This window comes from Perca flavescens, chromosome 9 (genome assembly GCF_004354835.1).
Source record: "Perca flavescens isolate YP-PL-M2 chromosome 9, PFLA_1.0, whole genome shotgun sequence".
Classification (NCBI taxonomy): Eukaryota; Metazoa; Chordata; class Actinopteri; order Perciformes; family Percidae; genus Perca; species Perca flavescens.
The window spans coordinates 36247512-36264703 of NC_041339.1; the positions used below are offsets into that span (position 1 = coordinate 36247512).

At 38.8% G+C, this 17192-nt stretch overlaps 1 protein-coding gene across 1 annotated transcript in view; it reads left to right on the forward strand.

Moving 5' to 3' along the window:
- The first annotated feature begins 3583 nt into the window (after positions 1-3583).
- LOC114560989 (GTPase IMAP family member 4-like) overlaps positions 3584-17192 on the forward strand; it is a 52444-nt gene continuing 38835 nt past the window's right edge. The window contains exon 1 of the mRNA XM_028586621.1: positions 3584-3662. The gene's annotated coding sequence lies outside the window, so the exon portion shown is untranslated. The remainder of the gene's footprint in view (positions 3663-17192) is intronic.

Below are 17192 nucleotides of genomic sequence, written 5' to 3' on the forward strand. Positions count from 1 at the left end.
AAATTCAGAGGTGTGTCCTTATCCTGACGGAAGGGAATAAATGTGTAATCTGGAGAATGATTCAGGACTGTTCTTCTGTAACTCCGCAAGGAGAAGCATGAGATCAGTCCGCTGTCAGCTGCAGTGTAACATATGTGTTTTGACTGTTGTTTTCATCGTGTGGTTTAATTAAACCTTTTAGTTAACTTTCAATTCCCCCAACCTCTCCTTCCTCCTCCAGAAATCAGAACGAACACGTCTTTTAGAGAATTCTTAACACTACCTAGCTATTAGACGAGATGATGAATTTCTAATGTTGATGACTTACCAATAGAAATATGGAGCAATTCAATCCAGCATCTTCAATTCCTCTTTAACAGCAAGGCAACAGAGATAGCAAACAAATTTGCATGTGCTTCCTGAATACTCCACATTTGTTTGTTACAGCTGCAAAACCTCTCCACAGTGAGTCCATGACTTGCCGCAAATCAAAATATGGAAGTCTCTATTAACATTTCATTAAATGCTCATATAAAGAGTTACGAGATGAATGGGGACCATAAAACATTTGATTGGGCAAGGTACAAGACTGTGTACAGAAACAAGCATAGACTTCAGTGGTAAAAGCTCGGTATAACCATCCGCGGGTTTGGTAAACCTTTCCATGGTGACGGCGAGTTTCACCAATCAGAGACATCGCTGTTGTGCTTCGATTGTGGCTAGTGATAGTGTAGTACTTCTCCATGACATTGTGAATAAAACCTGTTTTTCTTAAAACAAGGTTGATTTCATACAGACCTCTGACTTCGACAGGAGCAAAAACATTTGTTTCACAATCTGACCGCTTGTAGTAAGTCTACCTTGGATGGTTTAGACATTATGGCTGATAATCCTTATGAAGAAAATTGGAGCCTTTTCTGTTTAATGGAGTTGCTCGCCTGGCACATATGCCAAAAAAGTTCTTAAACGTCCCGGTTTACTTCCACGACTACTTCATATCATTTCTCCCACTGGCTCCACCCGTGAGTTCCCACTCGGCCCGTAGTCTTTACATTGTGGTTACGTCACAGGTTTGGAATCACTTTTCTTGTCTAGAAGGATTTTTTTCAAATATAAAAAGTCCAAAAAAATTAGAATAAAAAGAGTTATAACCGACCTTGCTTGCAGTTTGAGGTGTCCTGGCAGCAGTTTTACAGGCGTCTCTTTTACATTGGTGGACATCGGGGAAATCCTTTTTGGGCTGCAGGGCCTGAGTGCTCTTCCTGGAGGCCTAGAGAAAATTAATTAAAGGATTTTTATTTCCAGAACCACACTTTGAGCTGGATGGAGGATTTAAAATTCTCTTGCAGATTTAGGAACTGCATAAAGAATGAAATCACGTGAAAATTACTTTTGGTAGCAGGATATCAAATAAAAGAGTAAATCATTGTTTTGGTATATACCTGGTGCCAATACAATGATATACATGATTTACGTTAGCTAGAAAGACAACTAACAGTAATGTTACACTGTTTTTTTTATTTGTGTGCCTCAGCTAACCCTTGCTGTTTCACCTAGCTTGCTAACTCAGATGCTTGTATTAGTTAATTATTAAGTTCATCCACAGGAAAACAGTGTGTATAAAACCTACATATCTGAATGAATTGCGAAACTTACAAATAATGCTTCAACCAAAAGTTCATAAAGCCAAATATTGTTTATATTGTAAAGAGTTAATCATTGGATTTTGGTAGTCACATAAAGTAGCGTTGTGTTGTTTTTAACACAGGTTTGGTTTCGTGTTTGTATTTTTGTTTTGTATCGTCTTGATGTCCGGGTGTCTTATGTGGTGTTTTTGTCTGTTAAAAAGTAAAATATTAATAAAAAGTTGATCAAAAAAATTGTTTTTCTTCAAATATACATGCCAAGGCAAGATTCCTGGAACATTACTTTAAAAACTGTATCTAATGTTTACCTTGTAAGTGTCACAATGGGAAATAAAATGATTTCTGCCGTTATATCTTTCCAGAGTTATAAGAGTCTGTCATTATAAACCGCTGTGCTGTGTTTTGGTTTCTGATCAACATGTATCACAGATGTTTCTCTCAAACTGGACTTCCTAGATCATCTTTCATCCTCTCACCTGGAGCAAATCCCCAACACAGCCACTAGTGTTATTTTTTTAACAGGAAGCATTTATAAGATGGTTCAAACTCTATTTCTTACAGGTGCAGTTGTTTTATACCAACAGAAAACATATATAATTAATGACGTAGTGGAAAGTTCAGTTCTATTGAAACACTATATATACATATATACAATGCCTTGACTGCTTCATTAACCAGAAGGTCTTCTCCACTGTGGTTTTATTGCAAAACATTATTCTACTCTTGTGTTCAGCCACATTGATGTTTGCAGACACCAAAAACTAAGTCTCTCCCATTGATGTCCACAGGGTGGCTGTCTTGTACCATTCAGTTGTTTGGTGAACCAAAGAGCAACAGAAAGATTAGATTCTGCCTTTATACTGTTTGTTTAGTGATCTCTTTCTAAAATGACCTGAAAACAGTAGTATAATTTAAATCAAATTTTGACAAATAGATGCTCTTAGGATAGAAAGGAGTTCAAACAGAACACAGCAAGCAAAGTATTATTTAGTTGTGGCACAAAGCTAAAACAAAGTTGCAGAAGTTACTGTTTAGGATAGATATAGCCTGCCCTTTCCTCTAACTCTTTCACTGTCATTAAGTCATTTCAGTTTTTTTAATAATTCTTCATTGTGTATTTCTTAATGTTTGCCTTATATAAATGTGCTTAATAATAAATAAATTGGTTTGCAAAAAGCATAGAATGTAAAGGATGGGTCTGATATGCGTAAATATTTTAAGTTTTAAAATTGATTGCTCATAAAACAATTACTTCAAATGGAGGTCCCAAATTGTCCCACTATGCCTACACAGGACAACATTTTGGAGAAATCTGTATACAACAATGCATATGACATAGTGATGGTTTGATACAGCCATAAGAAATGGCACTTTATAGCTAAAATGGTTAGTCATTTATTGTATATTGTTCAAAACCCCTCTGCAATCTTTAGTAAATGTTGTGGTATTGATTTTCTGTGAAAATGTGATTTTGATAATTAAATGAATGATAAATAAATTACCTATGAAACTAAAATGTATTCCACAAACAACTCCAGTCCTCATAATGTTCCCTTTTTAATCAACAGATTTATTAATGAAATTAAAATCCTGAAGCATTTAAACATTACGGGACTTTTCTAAGCAATACTCTCTCACACTTATTAGGTTTGTTTATTTTAGATTAGATTTGATCAGTATTTGTGGCGTTCTCAGTTGTATTGTAATGAACTAATGTTATACAACTGCCTGTTTGAATCTTTGTATTCAATAAAAGTAAAGAAGAAAAGAGGGTGGAGTCATGTTGGTCTATTACATCATTGCTTGTCACGGAAGTGGTGCAACAGGGAAGTAGCTGAAGTTTCAGGGATAGGTGTTGACGATCACTCAGGTAAAGACAGTACGGGTATAACTTTCAGTGCGTAGTGCAGTATTTATCTCAGCAAAGGTTTTAGTAAATAGAAGACTGGTCAGTTTCTGTTCAGAATAACATCACACCTCTCCAGGAGAACCAGCAGCTAAAATGCAGTCTGATAAGGCATAAAGGAAGATCAAAAGGTGAGAAATTCACTGTCTGCTCATTCTTTGTATGCTTTAAAATAAGCTTTTGTGTATGTAAAAACTGAACAATGACTTCCATTAAAACTCACATTGTACATTTTAACTATGTCAGCTGCTGTGGTAAGCATTTGTATAAAATCTCAGCACTGCTCTTGGTTATTATATATTATCTATCAAAATGGGTGGTGGCTAACAAGCATGGACTGCAGGAAAAAGAAAAGCATGCAATTAAGCATTGTTTAAGTAATCTCCTTGCTTACACTTTTATAATACACTTTCTTGTTTTGTTTCTTTTCTTTTTTAAGATTTCATCAGGATTTGTGTCATTGTGTCATGTTCTCAGTTGTATTGTAATAAACTAATGTTATAAACAGGCCTGTTTTAATTTTTGTATTCAATAAAGTACAAGAAAAAAAGGAGGGTGCAGGCATGTTGGTCTATTACATTCTTACTTGTCACGAAAGTGGTGCGACAGGGATGGGCCGAACTTTCAGGGATCGGTGTGTTGGTGATCACTAAAGTAAAGACAGCACATTACTCAGGAGGTATAACTCTTAGTGCATAGTGCAGTATTCATCTCAGCAAAAGTTTCAGTAAATAGATGACTGGTCAGTTAAATTTCTGCTCACAATAACATCATACCTCTCATCTTCCTAGGAGAGATGACCAGCAGCTAAAATCCAGTCTGATAACGCATACAGGAACGTCAGAAGGTGAGAAATGCACTGTCTGCTCACTCTTGTGTTGAACTCATGTTTGAAAGATAATTTTTGTATGTAAAAACTGAACAATGACTTCCTCGTAATCTCACATTTTTTATTTTGGAATAATAATCTGGTTTTTTAACCAGGATACTATGCCAGCTGCTGGGTAGGCATTTGTATGAACAAATAGGATAAGTTGTTACCAGGAGAGGTATCCAGGGGCCTCATGTATAAAAGACTGCGCAGCTTTCATACCAGAAGATGGCGTACGGCCAAAACTTGAAAAGTACCTACGCACAGAAATATTCACATGTATAAAAATGGTCGTATGCCAGGTGCTGCGCACCTTTCCTTTATACTAGGGCCAGGACTCGATTAAAAAATTAATCTAATTAATTACAGGCTTTGTAATTAATTAATTGAAATTAATCGCATTTTAATTGCATAAATATTTGACCTGAGAACAGTGAGAAGTAATTTTTTTTACATGGATTTTTAGTATACCATTGAATAATGACTGAATACATAAGCTTAAGCAACACAATATTGTTTATTTTTGTTCAACCAAGTCCAGCAGACCAGTGCAATTTTTGCCATAAAGTGTAGCAATAGCATATTTAGAAATATAGTACATTTCAGAAATTCAGGTAGCCTATAGGTAGGTAGACCTTCTGTAAACTATGTTTTTTTTTAAGTAAAACACAATACTTTCAAGTACATTCAGACTTAGTCACCCTGGTCCTTAAACCAGTCATCTGGTGGAGTGTAGGTTGTGTGTGGGTCCTTGTACTCGGAGTCGGGCTAACGCTAACGCTAGCTGCTAAATGTTTTGCGTCGAGGTGATACTTGAGGCTCGATGTGCTGCGGTGATATACGAATTCCTTGTTGCATAGCATGCACACAACCATGCTCTAATCGACGCTTCCATCCGTTCGTTTTTTATAACAAAATGTCCCATCCACGGGGCCAACCAAAGCGGTCTCATCAGCTTCTTCGCTCATGTTCACTGTGGTTTGTTGTTGTCTGAAGCATTAACATATATAAAAGGTCTGAAGTCATGAACGCTAGTTGGTGCTCCAGTATAATCGGTCCGCCAAAACTCATCCAGTGAGAAACGTCCCGCGGTGCAAAAATAAGTAATTAAATAATAATTAAAATGCGTAAAAAATGTTTAACGTGTTGTTTTTTGTGTAATTAATTTATCTTAATTAACGCATTAAAGTCTGTAATTAATTAATCTTAATTAACGCGCTAAAGTCCCGGCTCTACTTTATACATGACAATCCACGTGAAATTGAGCGCACATGAATGAGTGACTGACCCCGCCTTGCCTCCTCCCATAAATGAATATGGAAATTACTATAAATGCGCCCACGACGTCATTCTTTGTCCAATCACAACGGGTTATCCCGCTGCAGACGAAAAAAAAAAAAACTTCACTGACTGAGGTTGAGGTGCTGATCGCGGAGGTGGAGGCGAGAAAAAAATGTTTCGTTTGGAGGTTTGTCATCTTGGATAAGCAATAAAAGAAAATGCCCAGAATGGATGAATGCACCGAACCATGGCAGAATAATAAAAAAATAAAGTTTAATGTCGAAGTGGAAAGCAAGAGAATAGTGGCAGCGCCACACCAGTAACAGAACAACATACATCTCAGTGTCAGTCCAAATTACGCATAATAAGCAGTCACTGATGTAATGCCATTTATTTTATTTATTACGTTTTTGTAGCTCAGTGAGGTCCAGCGCGAGGGAGACCCGACTCAGAGGAGGAGATGTTAGTGAGGCCAGCGTCTCCATGGTAGGGGACAGTGCGCACAGATCCGCTGTGCCACGCATGGATGAAATAATGAAATAGTAAATAGGACTACAGTAACAGAAATATGTGCAGAATTAAGACAGTCAAGACGGCCCATTGTTTGGTAGACCGGGTACACCTTGTTCACTTTATAGCCTACAAATCATCCACGGGATTAATGACACATCACATGAGTTACTCCCCCCGACACAGCGTTTGTTCCTGGCGAGATAGATCCGCGCGTCCCGCCTCCTGTGCGCCATGGATGTCTTAGCCTCAGCAACTAAAGACTCTAGACACTACTGCATTTTCCGTGTAATTTTCCGCAAGTAAGATATTTCATCTATGGGAAATACAGAGGATGACTGAAAGTATTTTCTAAGTGGATTTATCAATCATTTTCCGTCCTCATGTTTAACAGAGATAACGTAACCTGCGAATTAAACAGTTGTGTGAAAGATGTGAAACATTATCCACATAAATGTCATAAATGTCAATCAAACTTTTATGGAGTATCAGCAGATATAATGTTTGTTTTTTTCACAGACAACGTTACAGACGTATGCCAGTAACTGTAGTGGAAACTTTATTTTGTAATGTTTAGTGATTTTCGGCACTTTTCAGTTAGAATTCGCCACGTTACAGAGCCAGAAAAGACTTTGCGGACGGCCCGCACATTCTCACGTCAAGTTAATTTTTTATACATCACAAAGTGTCCGTGAAAACCGGCGTACGCAAGCTTTTCGTGCGTACGCAACGTTTATACATGAGGCCCCTGGTAACAACCTGGAAACAAACAAGACATAATTTTACAGTTCAGTTTCCTACTACATGGACTGCATGGTACTTTGGTGAATTGACGAGAAATACCTACTCAGCTGTAGTTTTTTTTCTATAATTACCTACTTATTACCAGTGGTAGTTACCTAATAATGTAATAATATTACCATGTAATTACCAGGTAAATACTTGGTAATAAAGGGGACTGTAAAAGGAAGGGTTACCTGATCTGCTTAGTCAACAACTTAGTTAGCCCCTTCATGGCCTCACTTAACGTTGATACAGAAAATAGACAATCAAACAATGAAGAGACGCTGGCAAAAGAACTCTGCAGATGATTTAGAGAGCAATTGTAAATCATACAATCTCAAAGAATTTATTAGAATAATTTACATTATAAAAGGATAGACAGAACCACTGACGTTATATCAAAGTTCATTTTTACTTGGGAGGCAGTCACAGCAAGAGCACAGAAGTGATCTAACGAAAAGCTCTCTACAGCCGCTTTTTATAATACCAAGTGAAATGTAATACCATCATGATACAGAGTTTGATGTCGTCAGTTGTTATCTTGTCAGAGTCGACGACGTCTCCCTTATCTAGTCAGGGAGCACCTGTTCTTTCCTCAGCATCACACTGTGCTCAGACAAGGACAAAACAGTGGCTCCCATGTTATCCCATGTGAGGTCAAGCAGGGTTTTGTTTTCTTAACAATATCCACACACATCCACAACAGTTTAATTTAACAGAAAGAGTTTTAAGAGAGAGAAAGAGAGAAAATAGTAATCAGTATAATATTATTCTATGTAATAAGTTTAATAAATAAGATAAAAAGTATGTATCATAATTTTTCTAACTGAATTATACTCAATAACTGTAATACAGCATTTCTTTCTGCCACATGTCATTTTTTCATAAATTACATGCTATTTTTTCAATAGTAATACAGTAGAGACTTAATTATTTACATATTTTAATAGTGATCCAGCTTATGTGCTAAGTTGACAAGTGGCTGATGCTTGGTGGCTAAACCATACGGTAACAATGTTACAACAATATTCAACACACTCATAAAGTTGTTTTAAGGGGCCGTTCGGTATTTATGGAATGGACCACCGGAGGAAAATAGGGGAGGATCATTCAATTTTTCTTAGTCTACGGGGGAGGGTCTCCCAACTTTTGTATTCATGAGAAGAGCAACATTTCAAAGTGGCTTGTTTGGTGCATATTTATCCATATAGCTCCATGTAGCTCTCTCAGTCTCAGCCCCTATCGCTAGCAGATGGGTCCCTCGCTGTTTAGTCAGCCCGACCTGTAGATTAGAGACCATGGGATTTCCCAAACTGAATAAATCCCGCTCACACATATAAACACAAAACTGCTTTGCTAGCTCCATCGTGCTGTAACTGTTAATAATTTTAATAATTTTAATCAGACTTTTAAAAGTCCCGGTGATTATTTGTGAAATTGTGCAAACGACAGCCTTTTCAAGGGATTTGAGAAGAAAGGAGTGGTAGCATGCAAGCTCCCAAATTGACGCTCTTCTGAGAAATTGAGTTTTGGATAATGTTCAGCTTTGGCAGCTTTACCTATGCTAAAATATACAATGACTAGTGACGAGTCCATAGCGAGCAGTGTTGAATTACCCAGTGCTTTGCTGAATGGTCTCAATGTTTTATTGTTTTATTTCATGTGAATACTAGTTTACTAGAGGAGTAACTTAGTATTTGAAGTAATGCAGGATGTGCGCATTTAGTTTCCATGCTTAGTGTCTTTCCACAACAATCAGCTTTGCCAAGCGCAAATCAGTAGCCTATAATAAATTGTTGGGGAGGGTCATCCTTTTTCTCCCAATCATGTTGGAAGGTCATCCAAAATCTATTGCTGATGAAGAGAGGGTCATATCTATTTTGACTAAAGGTCCCAAAACTCCAGCGGTGGCCCCTTAAATAAATAACGAACAGTCCCTTAGTATGATTGATTTGACTATGGATAACAGCGCTGGGCTTAACAACAATTAAATTAGCCACTTAACGTTGTATGTGTACGCTGTATAGGTGGTCGACTAATCTAATGCTATGTTAGCCAACTAGAGCACACCGCTCCACCCCCCCTGGGGACACAGCCACAGCTATGCATAGTGAAAGTGCTCTTTGTTAATTTTCTACTGAAAGGCCAATGATTTGATATCACTGACATTTCTTTTAACATCTTTTTAAGACTTTATACGTTATAACTGCCTTTCGTTATCTTAATGTTTTACTCGACTGTTTTCATTTTCAGTTGATCCAAAATGACAACAACAAAGACACTCTCTCAGCCTTTTGAAAAATGGACCGAGAAAGATGTCCACCTGTGGCTGATGACGGAGGTCAAAGTTCAAGAGACTTGTGCAGACAGATTCTGTGAAGAAGAAGTGTCTGGAGAGAGTTTAGTAGAATTTGAAAAGACAGACATATTGGACATGGGTATAAAACATGGTCCTGCTGTAAAAATCACATCTTATCTAGAAAGTCTGAAAAAGGGATCACAACATGAATCACAGTTCCCAGCATATGTGGAAAACTGGACAAAGGAGCAGGTGACCCAGTGGTTACTGCAGCATGTGAAGGTATACAGCAAATATGCAGAACGGCTCGAAGAAGAAGATGTGTCCGGAGATTGCCTTGTTTGCTTCAAGAAGCAGGATTTTCTGGACATGGAAGTGAAAAGTGGTCCTGCTGTAAGGATTTTGGCAGAACTCCGTCATTTGAACGAAAAGCCAGAACCGACACTGCAACCCATCGTTCACACCAGCACGGATCAAACAGAAGCTCCAGGACCCACTCAACCTGAACTGAGTCTGGCTCAGGCCATAGAAACCAAACAAGCAGAATCACGAAACAAAATTGAATCAAAAACAGACAAACTGGTGGAAAAAGAATTTGAAAAGTCTCAGCTGCCATTTAAAGAAGCTTCAGAGAAGAAGGAAATTCAGCAGCAGAAGCCAAAGGACTTGGGGGCCAGGAGAAAAGAAACTGTGGTGGTAAAGTTTTTGTTGTTTTATACTTTGTGGTATATGAAATATTGCATACAGCCTGTTAATAGAACAATTCGAAAATAATAGTAAAATGAAAAGACAAAAAAATAAGTTTCATTTTTAGAAGTTTTTTTTAACAAACCCATAGGATTTTACCAAATATATATGATTACTTTGTAAAGTTTACACTACTTTCTTTCTTCCTGCAGACCACAGTCCCAGCAGCCAAATGCAACATCACAGTGGAGATCAAGGAAACCCTAGACAACCTTTTAAAAGAGGACGTAAACAATTTTCATTTCTACTTACAAGAATACACTAACTCCAACCGTAAACCTATTTCTCGGAGTAGACTCGAGGACAAGGACACCAACGACACCGCTAAGTTAATCATTGACCACTATGGAGAGAAGGAGGCTTTACGAGTCACAAAAGACATTCTAAAAGATATCAATCAGAGTGAACTTGCTCGTCAGCTGGAAAACAAGACGGGTAAGACATCAAAATAAATATTTGTTCAAAAGTGAAAAGAATGATTTTTTGATTTCTTTTTGGCTGCATTATTTTGTTACGTTCTGTCTCATTTTGCTGACACATACTGACTCACACATTTTATTAAATCTTTAAGATTACTACTTTTAACAAATCCCAAAACCACTGAAACAGTGTACTGATCTTCCAGCAAAGATTACTTGTGTATTCAAAGCCTGATGAACCTTCTTCCTCTGTGTTCTTTCATCACAATGAACACATTGTTGTTTATTCTGACTTAATCTCACACACACCAGGGTGGTATTTCAGGTAGAAGGTTTAACAAACTCTGAGTCTAACCCTGATCTCTGAGTTGATTTACCCTGAGATGGGAAACTCAGAGTTTTCGGTTTCAGAACAGCTGATATGAGTTGGCTCAATCAACTCAGAGAAAACAAACGGGTCGGCGGAAATACTCATGTGCACATACAGCGAGTTAAAAAAAAAGCAACACAGCGGCTGCTGCAAATGAGAGAGAATTTGCGTGGGAGAAAATTGCTGCTAGAGTAAATGTGTATATTCCAACATAGTGTATATAATTTTTAATCATAAGTATAGCCTAACATTATTGGTGAAATGGTATTGAACCTATAATCTATTTTATTTAGGTGCAATGCTGCGGACGAAAAAGTTCTAGTCCTACTAATCCCATTCTGAGGCTGCAGCACCATCAGTATCAGAATTATAATCTATAATCTTTTATTTCAAAGGGTTTACGTCATTCACCTGCAATACTGTGGAACTCCTTTTAAAAACGTTTAAAACATGTTTGCGATCGAGTCACACTCTTCTGACAGCGCTTTGCTACAGCGGCTTTACTAAAATGCTCCGCATCACAATGTTGTAAAGACAAATGCCGTTCAAAAAAAAATGTAATGTGACACAAATAATCTGCTGGGATGTAAGAGCATAGATGGGTGGCTTTAAGGCCTTTTTATAGTCGTGCGTTGAATCGAACGTCTACGCAGTAGCCTGACGTGCACCTCTCGAAAAATTTAACTACACGTTGCGGCAACGCATGTCACTCGGCCGTGGCTTGGTAGCGTTGCATTTCCCCCGACTCATTTCCTGGTTCTCCTTCTCCATAAACATGAGATCAAGGAGTGGGTTAACTTCTCCTGCTCCAGATCTCCCACCATGGTCAAAAAGAACAGGGGAAACACTTTGTTTCTCTCACTATGACTTTAGAGTCGCTACTCGCTCCGATCGCCGGCACTCTCTCACTTCTCCCTCTACCACACACTCCCCACACACACACACACACGCCGCTCGACGCACACACCAGCGCACAAGTATAAACATCAGGCCACTACATAGGCTACGGCAAGAGCTCTGCTTTTTGCACCTGGGTCTAACATAGGGAGAGTTAGCGTAGAGTAGCGTTATCAGCTGAATAGCTTAGCGCAGGGGCTAATGGATCCAGTGATGTATCACTAATAATGCCCAAAATGATACCAAACTTCTACACTAGTACAAATAGGTTATGCATTCTTAAAACGTGAAAGTAACGTAAAGTTTGTAAGTACACCAGAAGTTGATGTAAATAACACTTGCCTGTTGGCTTCTCGTCTCTGCTGTTGCTGCTGCTGCGAGTAAGCCCTGACTGCAGTACGCAGATCGAGGAGTGGCTCAACGTGGGTGGAGCTAAACGTTTGACTCTGCCCACTTGCCCAATAGTATGATAGCAACCGAAGAGGAAGAATGTGTGTCTGAGGGAAAAACACAGGACCTTCACCTCTTAATACATCCATGCTTTCACCCCACAGACCGGGGCTCGTTTCCCGCGAGTCACGTTTGCTTTTCCCATTGTTGTTTTCCTTCACCCAACCGTCCTCCAGAGACCGAGGCTCCCGCAAGTCGCGTCCCCCAGAGACCGGGGCTCACGTTTGCTTTCCCTGTTCTTCTTTTCCTAAACCCAACCCCATTGTTCCTTTCCATTTTTATAATTAAAATATAATTATTTATTATATATATATATAATCGCTGTCCGTTTAGCTCCGCCCACATTTAGCATTGACCAGATGGCGCCCACGCGGAGTCAAACGTGGGGCGGAGTCAAACGTTTAGCTCCACCCACATTTAGCCCAACCCCAATCTGCGTACTGCAGTCAGGTGCAATTGGCTGCTTCTGCTGTTACTGTGCTTAGAGCCGTCTACAAATTACAACAGCGAAAAGAGATGCAACAATTACATAATACAAGTTATAATACCTCAATTATAACTTGTCTCCTGCTAGTTATACTACAGCACTTACTTTTAAAAAAAAGTTAAATTAATAAATATTTTTGTTGCATCTCTTTTCGGTGTTGTAATTTGTAGACGGACCTAAGCACTCTTACTGCTGGGTAGTAACAGCAGCAGCAGTGTTATTTACATACACTTCTGGTGTACTTACAAACTTTACAATCCATCGTTTTATGACTACATAACCTATTTTTACTAGTGTAGAAGTTTGGTATCATTTTGGGCATTATTGGTGGGGTAACTTACGAGAGGTCATGGTGCAAAGGACCCTAGGGTGAAATTACTCCGAACCATCACTTTAACTCTCTGTGAAGTAAAGCAGCTTCTTCATCAATGGGATCGTCGACAAAAGGAAATGCCATGTTTTGAGAAATAAAATGTTTTATAGTCTGCCTAACATGGTTAATAAACCAACATATATTTTTTTTATTCATGCTGATAACAAACTGCGCTAAAATGCGCCTGATACAGACTGAATGAATGAATGAGGAAATGAAAGAGTGCTGTGTCAGAGGGAGGAGACTGAGAGAAACTAAAGGTTTCTTGAAGAAAACCTGCTCCCGACAAGGTTAGGTCAGTTACCATAGTAACTGACTCTGAAGTGAAATTACCTCTTTCTGAAACGGAAAACCCAGAGTTGCCCTCATCTCAGTGTTAACAAACTCAGAGTTTTCACTAAACCTGCTTTCTGAAATACCACCCAGCTGTTTTAGGAAATTACCAAGCATTTGTATTATTAAATTATAGTGTGAGGTTTTTTTTATTAGTAGAAACCAATAGGGTTGAAATAGAGAGTAACAGACAGTAGTAGGAAAGTCAGAAGGTAGACAGACACATATATATTATATATATATTGGTTTTACTTAATACAACAAATAGAATAACACCAACCAAAATCTAAGATGTTTTGTGTGTTTTCTTTTACTCAATAATGCATTTATTTTACTGTTCATACAGGTCAACTGGAGCAGTCAGGTCTCTCAAAGGACGTTTTGAAGAAAGAAGCAAACCAGGGAGACAAACTAAATAATTTGTTAACTTGTGGTGGGAACTCACTGGACAATTATGGCAGATTTGTTGTTGTTGTGAACAAGAGTATTCCAGAACAATTGCAGTATCTCCAGTTTTTGAGTAAGCTGAAACTGTTCTGTGTGTTAGACTTTGACCCCAGCTCTGTTGCTCCAGGTGGACTGTGTCATTCCTACAGTGAATCAAGGGTGGCCAATAAGCACACCCCATCACAATATCAAGGGCAGACTGACTCAGTGATTAAGAACCTTAACCTCTACAAACAGACCAGCTGGGTCTTCTGCAATGGAAGAAATGACCTTGACAGTGACTCAAACAAGGAGTTAGATTACAAGAACTGGCTGAGGAAATCTTGCAGAGATGTAGAGCAGTTGGTTTCATTCATTTGCAACCCTGAAGTTCTTCTCCATGGAAAATGTCTAATCATATTCCTTCTACTTTCACCTGTGGACACTGAGAAAGACCCAATCTTTGACACCTACAAGGCCTTTATAAAATACACTGAAGAGGAAAGCATCGTCACTATTTGTGGATCTCGTAGCACATATGAAAAATGGAGGGAGCTGATACAAGAAAAGTGTGACTCTGACATTGACACACGATCCATTTATGAGCTGACCCTCAGCGAGGTCAATGGAACAGTAATGGCACTGGGACCATTCAATCAGTCATCTGGAAGGCTGCTCCCCTCTTCTGACTCCAGTTTTGTCGTTCTAAAGCAGAAGGACGAAGATTTATTGACAGCTCTAGATATTTTATGTCTGAATCAGTGTGAAAACATTTATGATGAAAACAGTCCAGAGTTTCATGACTTCAGAATCAAAGTTGAGGAAGAATTCTACAGAGGAGGCAAAGTGAAATGGTGGAACTTCTACTTCTGTGACAAAGACAAAGACAAGCCATTTGTCAAGCGGGACAAGTATAAAACTGTCAAGAAGATGATTAGGTCTCAGTTAAGAGATTCAAAAGACATGTGTGTTCTGCTCAATCTGTTTCACCATCCAGGCTGTGGTGGCAGCACCTTAGCAATGCATTTGATGTGGGATCTTCGTCATGAGTTTAGGTGTGCTGTGCTGAAAGACAACACACTGCCAAAAACAGAAGTTGCCATGCAAGTCAGAAAGCTCATGAAACTTGAAAGTGAGAAACCATCTCGAGTTTTGCTTTTAGTCGATGATTTAAAAGAAACCGAGAATCCTCAAGATCTTGTGAGCTGCATACATAAAGCTGCAGTAGAGGATAGCTTAAACATAAATACAGATAATGAACCAAACTGCAAAGTCATCATCCTTAACTGTGTTCGTGTCCATAGCCCAAAGAAGCAATACAGACAGCACGACCCAACACAGAGTCAATACATAACTTCTTCATTGACACCAGAAGAACGGAAAGAGTTTGAAAAAAAACTCAAAGAGCTCAAAGAAACTCATGAAAAACCTGAAAACTTTTACAGCTTCATGATCATGAAGAGCAATTTTGACAAAAAGTACATTGATGATCTTGCCCGTTACACATTGGAGAACTTTGATGTAAGCTCAAAGAAAGCCCAACTGTTTGCCTTTCTAGCGTTACTAAACACCTATGTGGCAGCATCTGAAATCTCTCTCTCACTCTGTGAAGATTTTTTTGGGATTAAAAGGATCCAATGGCTAGGTGACAGTGTTATGGACAGAATGGAGCCATATTCAAACTTTCTTGTTGAAGAAAGAGTTGAAGAATGGGGAGGATACAAAGGAATCCGAATCCTTCATCACCGCATAGCATCGGCATGCCTGGAAGAGTTGGAGAGAAGGTACAGCTGGAAAGTAAGTGATATAACAATGGAGATTATTCACTGTGATCTGTTCTTCAGTGTTGGATTTCTAAAAGAAAGGCTCTCAATTAAGCAAATGTTGATTGAAAGGCAGCGCATAAAAAATGGCGGTGATAGAGAGCCATTTTCTCCTCTCATAGACAAAATCCACAAACAGCGAGGGAGAGAAACTGTCAAAGACGTCTTTGAGAAAGCATCATCAAGGTTTGAGACAAGTGCATCTATTCCTCAGGCACTGGCAAGATATTTGTACATCAATGAGCGTGACTTTTCAGAGGCTGTGAAATGGGCTGAAAAGGCCAAGAACATAAACGAAAACCCATTCACATTGGACACAATTGGGCAGATTCACAAAAGCAATTTAACATCGAACAACAAAAGAGAAAAGCAGGAGACATCACGCAATCCAGAAGACTTAAACACAAACATTAAAACAGCAGATAATGCTATCAAAGCATTTAAAAGGGCTCAAGAGCTGGCAAATACAGAGGATGAACCAGAGAAGGAAACTGCTGATAATCAATCAGAAGACTACCAAAGAAAGTCATATAATGTGTGTGGCTATGTGGGTGTGCTGGAAATTGCTTTCCTGGTCTTTAAGATATTGAGCAGATTGCCGTTCTTCGAAAAAAGTGATCCGATGAGGAAGAAGTACTTCCAGAGTTTCCTGCAAAAAGCAATCCCAATCACCAGCGTGCATAAAGAAGAGAATGAGATCAACAACAGATACGTGGAGATCATCAAAGAGCATGAACCGTTCCTCCTCAGTTTGAAAACTGAAGTAAAAGAAACATTTGAACTTCTTGACTGTTACTACACATACATAAAAGCGAACAATTCAGAATATCATTCAAAGGATCGTTGGACCGTCTGTGGTCTTTTTAAACAGTATGTAGCTCTTTTTTGCACTGCACCAGCGGAAATAAAAAAAGAAAGGCAAAGCAATCCTAATCTCAATTTGAAAATCGATATTGAAGACCGAAGATTGTTTCTTGAGGAGAAACAAGCAGATACATTTGCAGGGATTCTTCAGCATTTGGACAGACCTGCCGAAGAGATCGAGAGGATCACGGAATGCTATGCATTCTTGCAGCAACAACAACAATTTATCAACCAAAAACAAAAGACAAAGGAAACAATCAATCACATTGTGTCAAACATAGTTCTTTACCTTTTAAAACCAAGATCTAAACATGTACAGAGCCAAAGCCACCTGTCTGCCCTACTTTTAAAAACTCTGCAAGACGTAGGACTTAGGTATCCCTTCCCAGACCCATATTACCTGGCTCTGCTGTTATTCTGGCCAAGTCCTAGGCAGGAAAACACAGAAATTGTGGCATATGTGAGAGCAATCCGAATCTCATGTAGCAAGCGCTTGACTTCATTGTTTCGAAATAGGAGCACTGTTGCCCACCTCTTCTTGGGAAAAGAAGAGGGACTCAAGAGGCTTGTCTCTAAACTCAAACTAGATGAGAGTTTTAAAGATATTCGCCGTGATACCTTGGCACAACGTTGGCGGAATGGAGATATATTTAAAGACAAGGCAATTATCAACAGTCTTCATCGAGTCAGCGGAACCATTGAGCAAGGAGAGGTATTTGCCAATTATG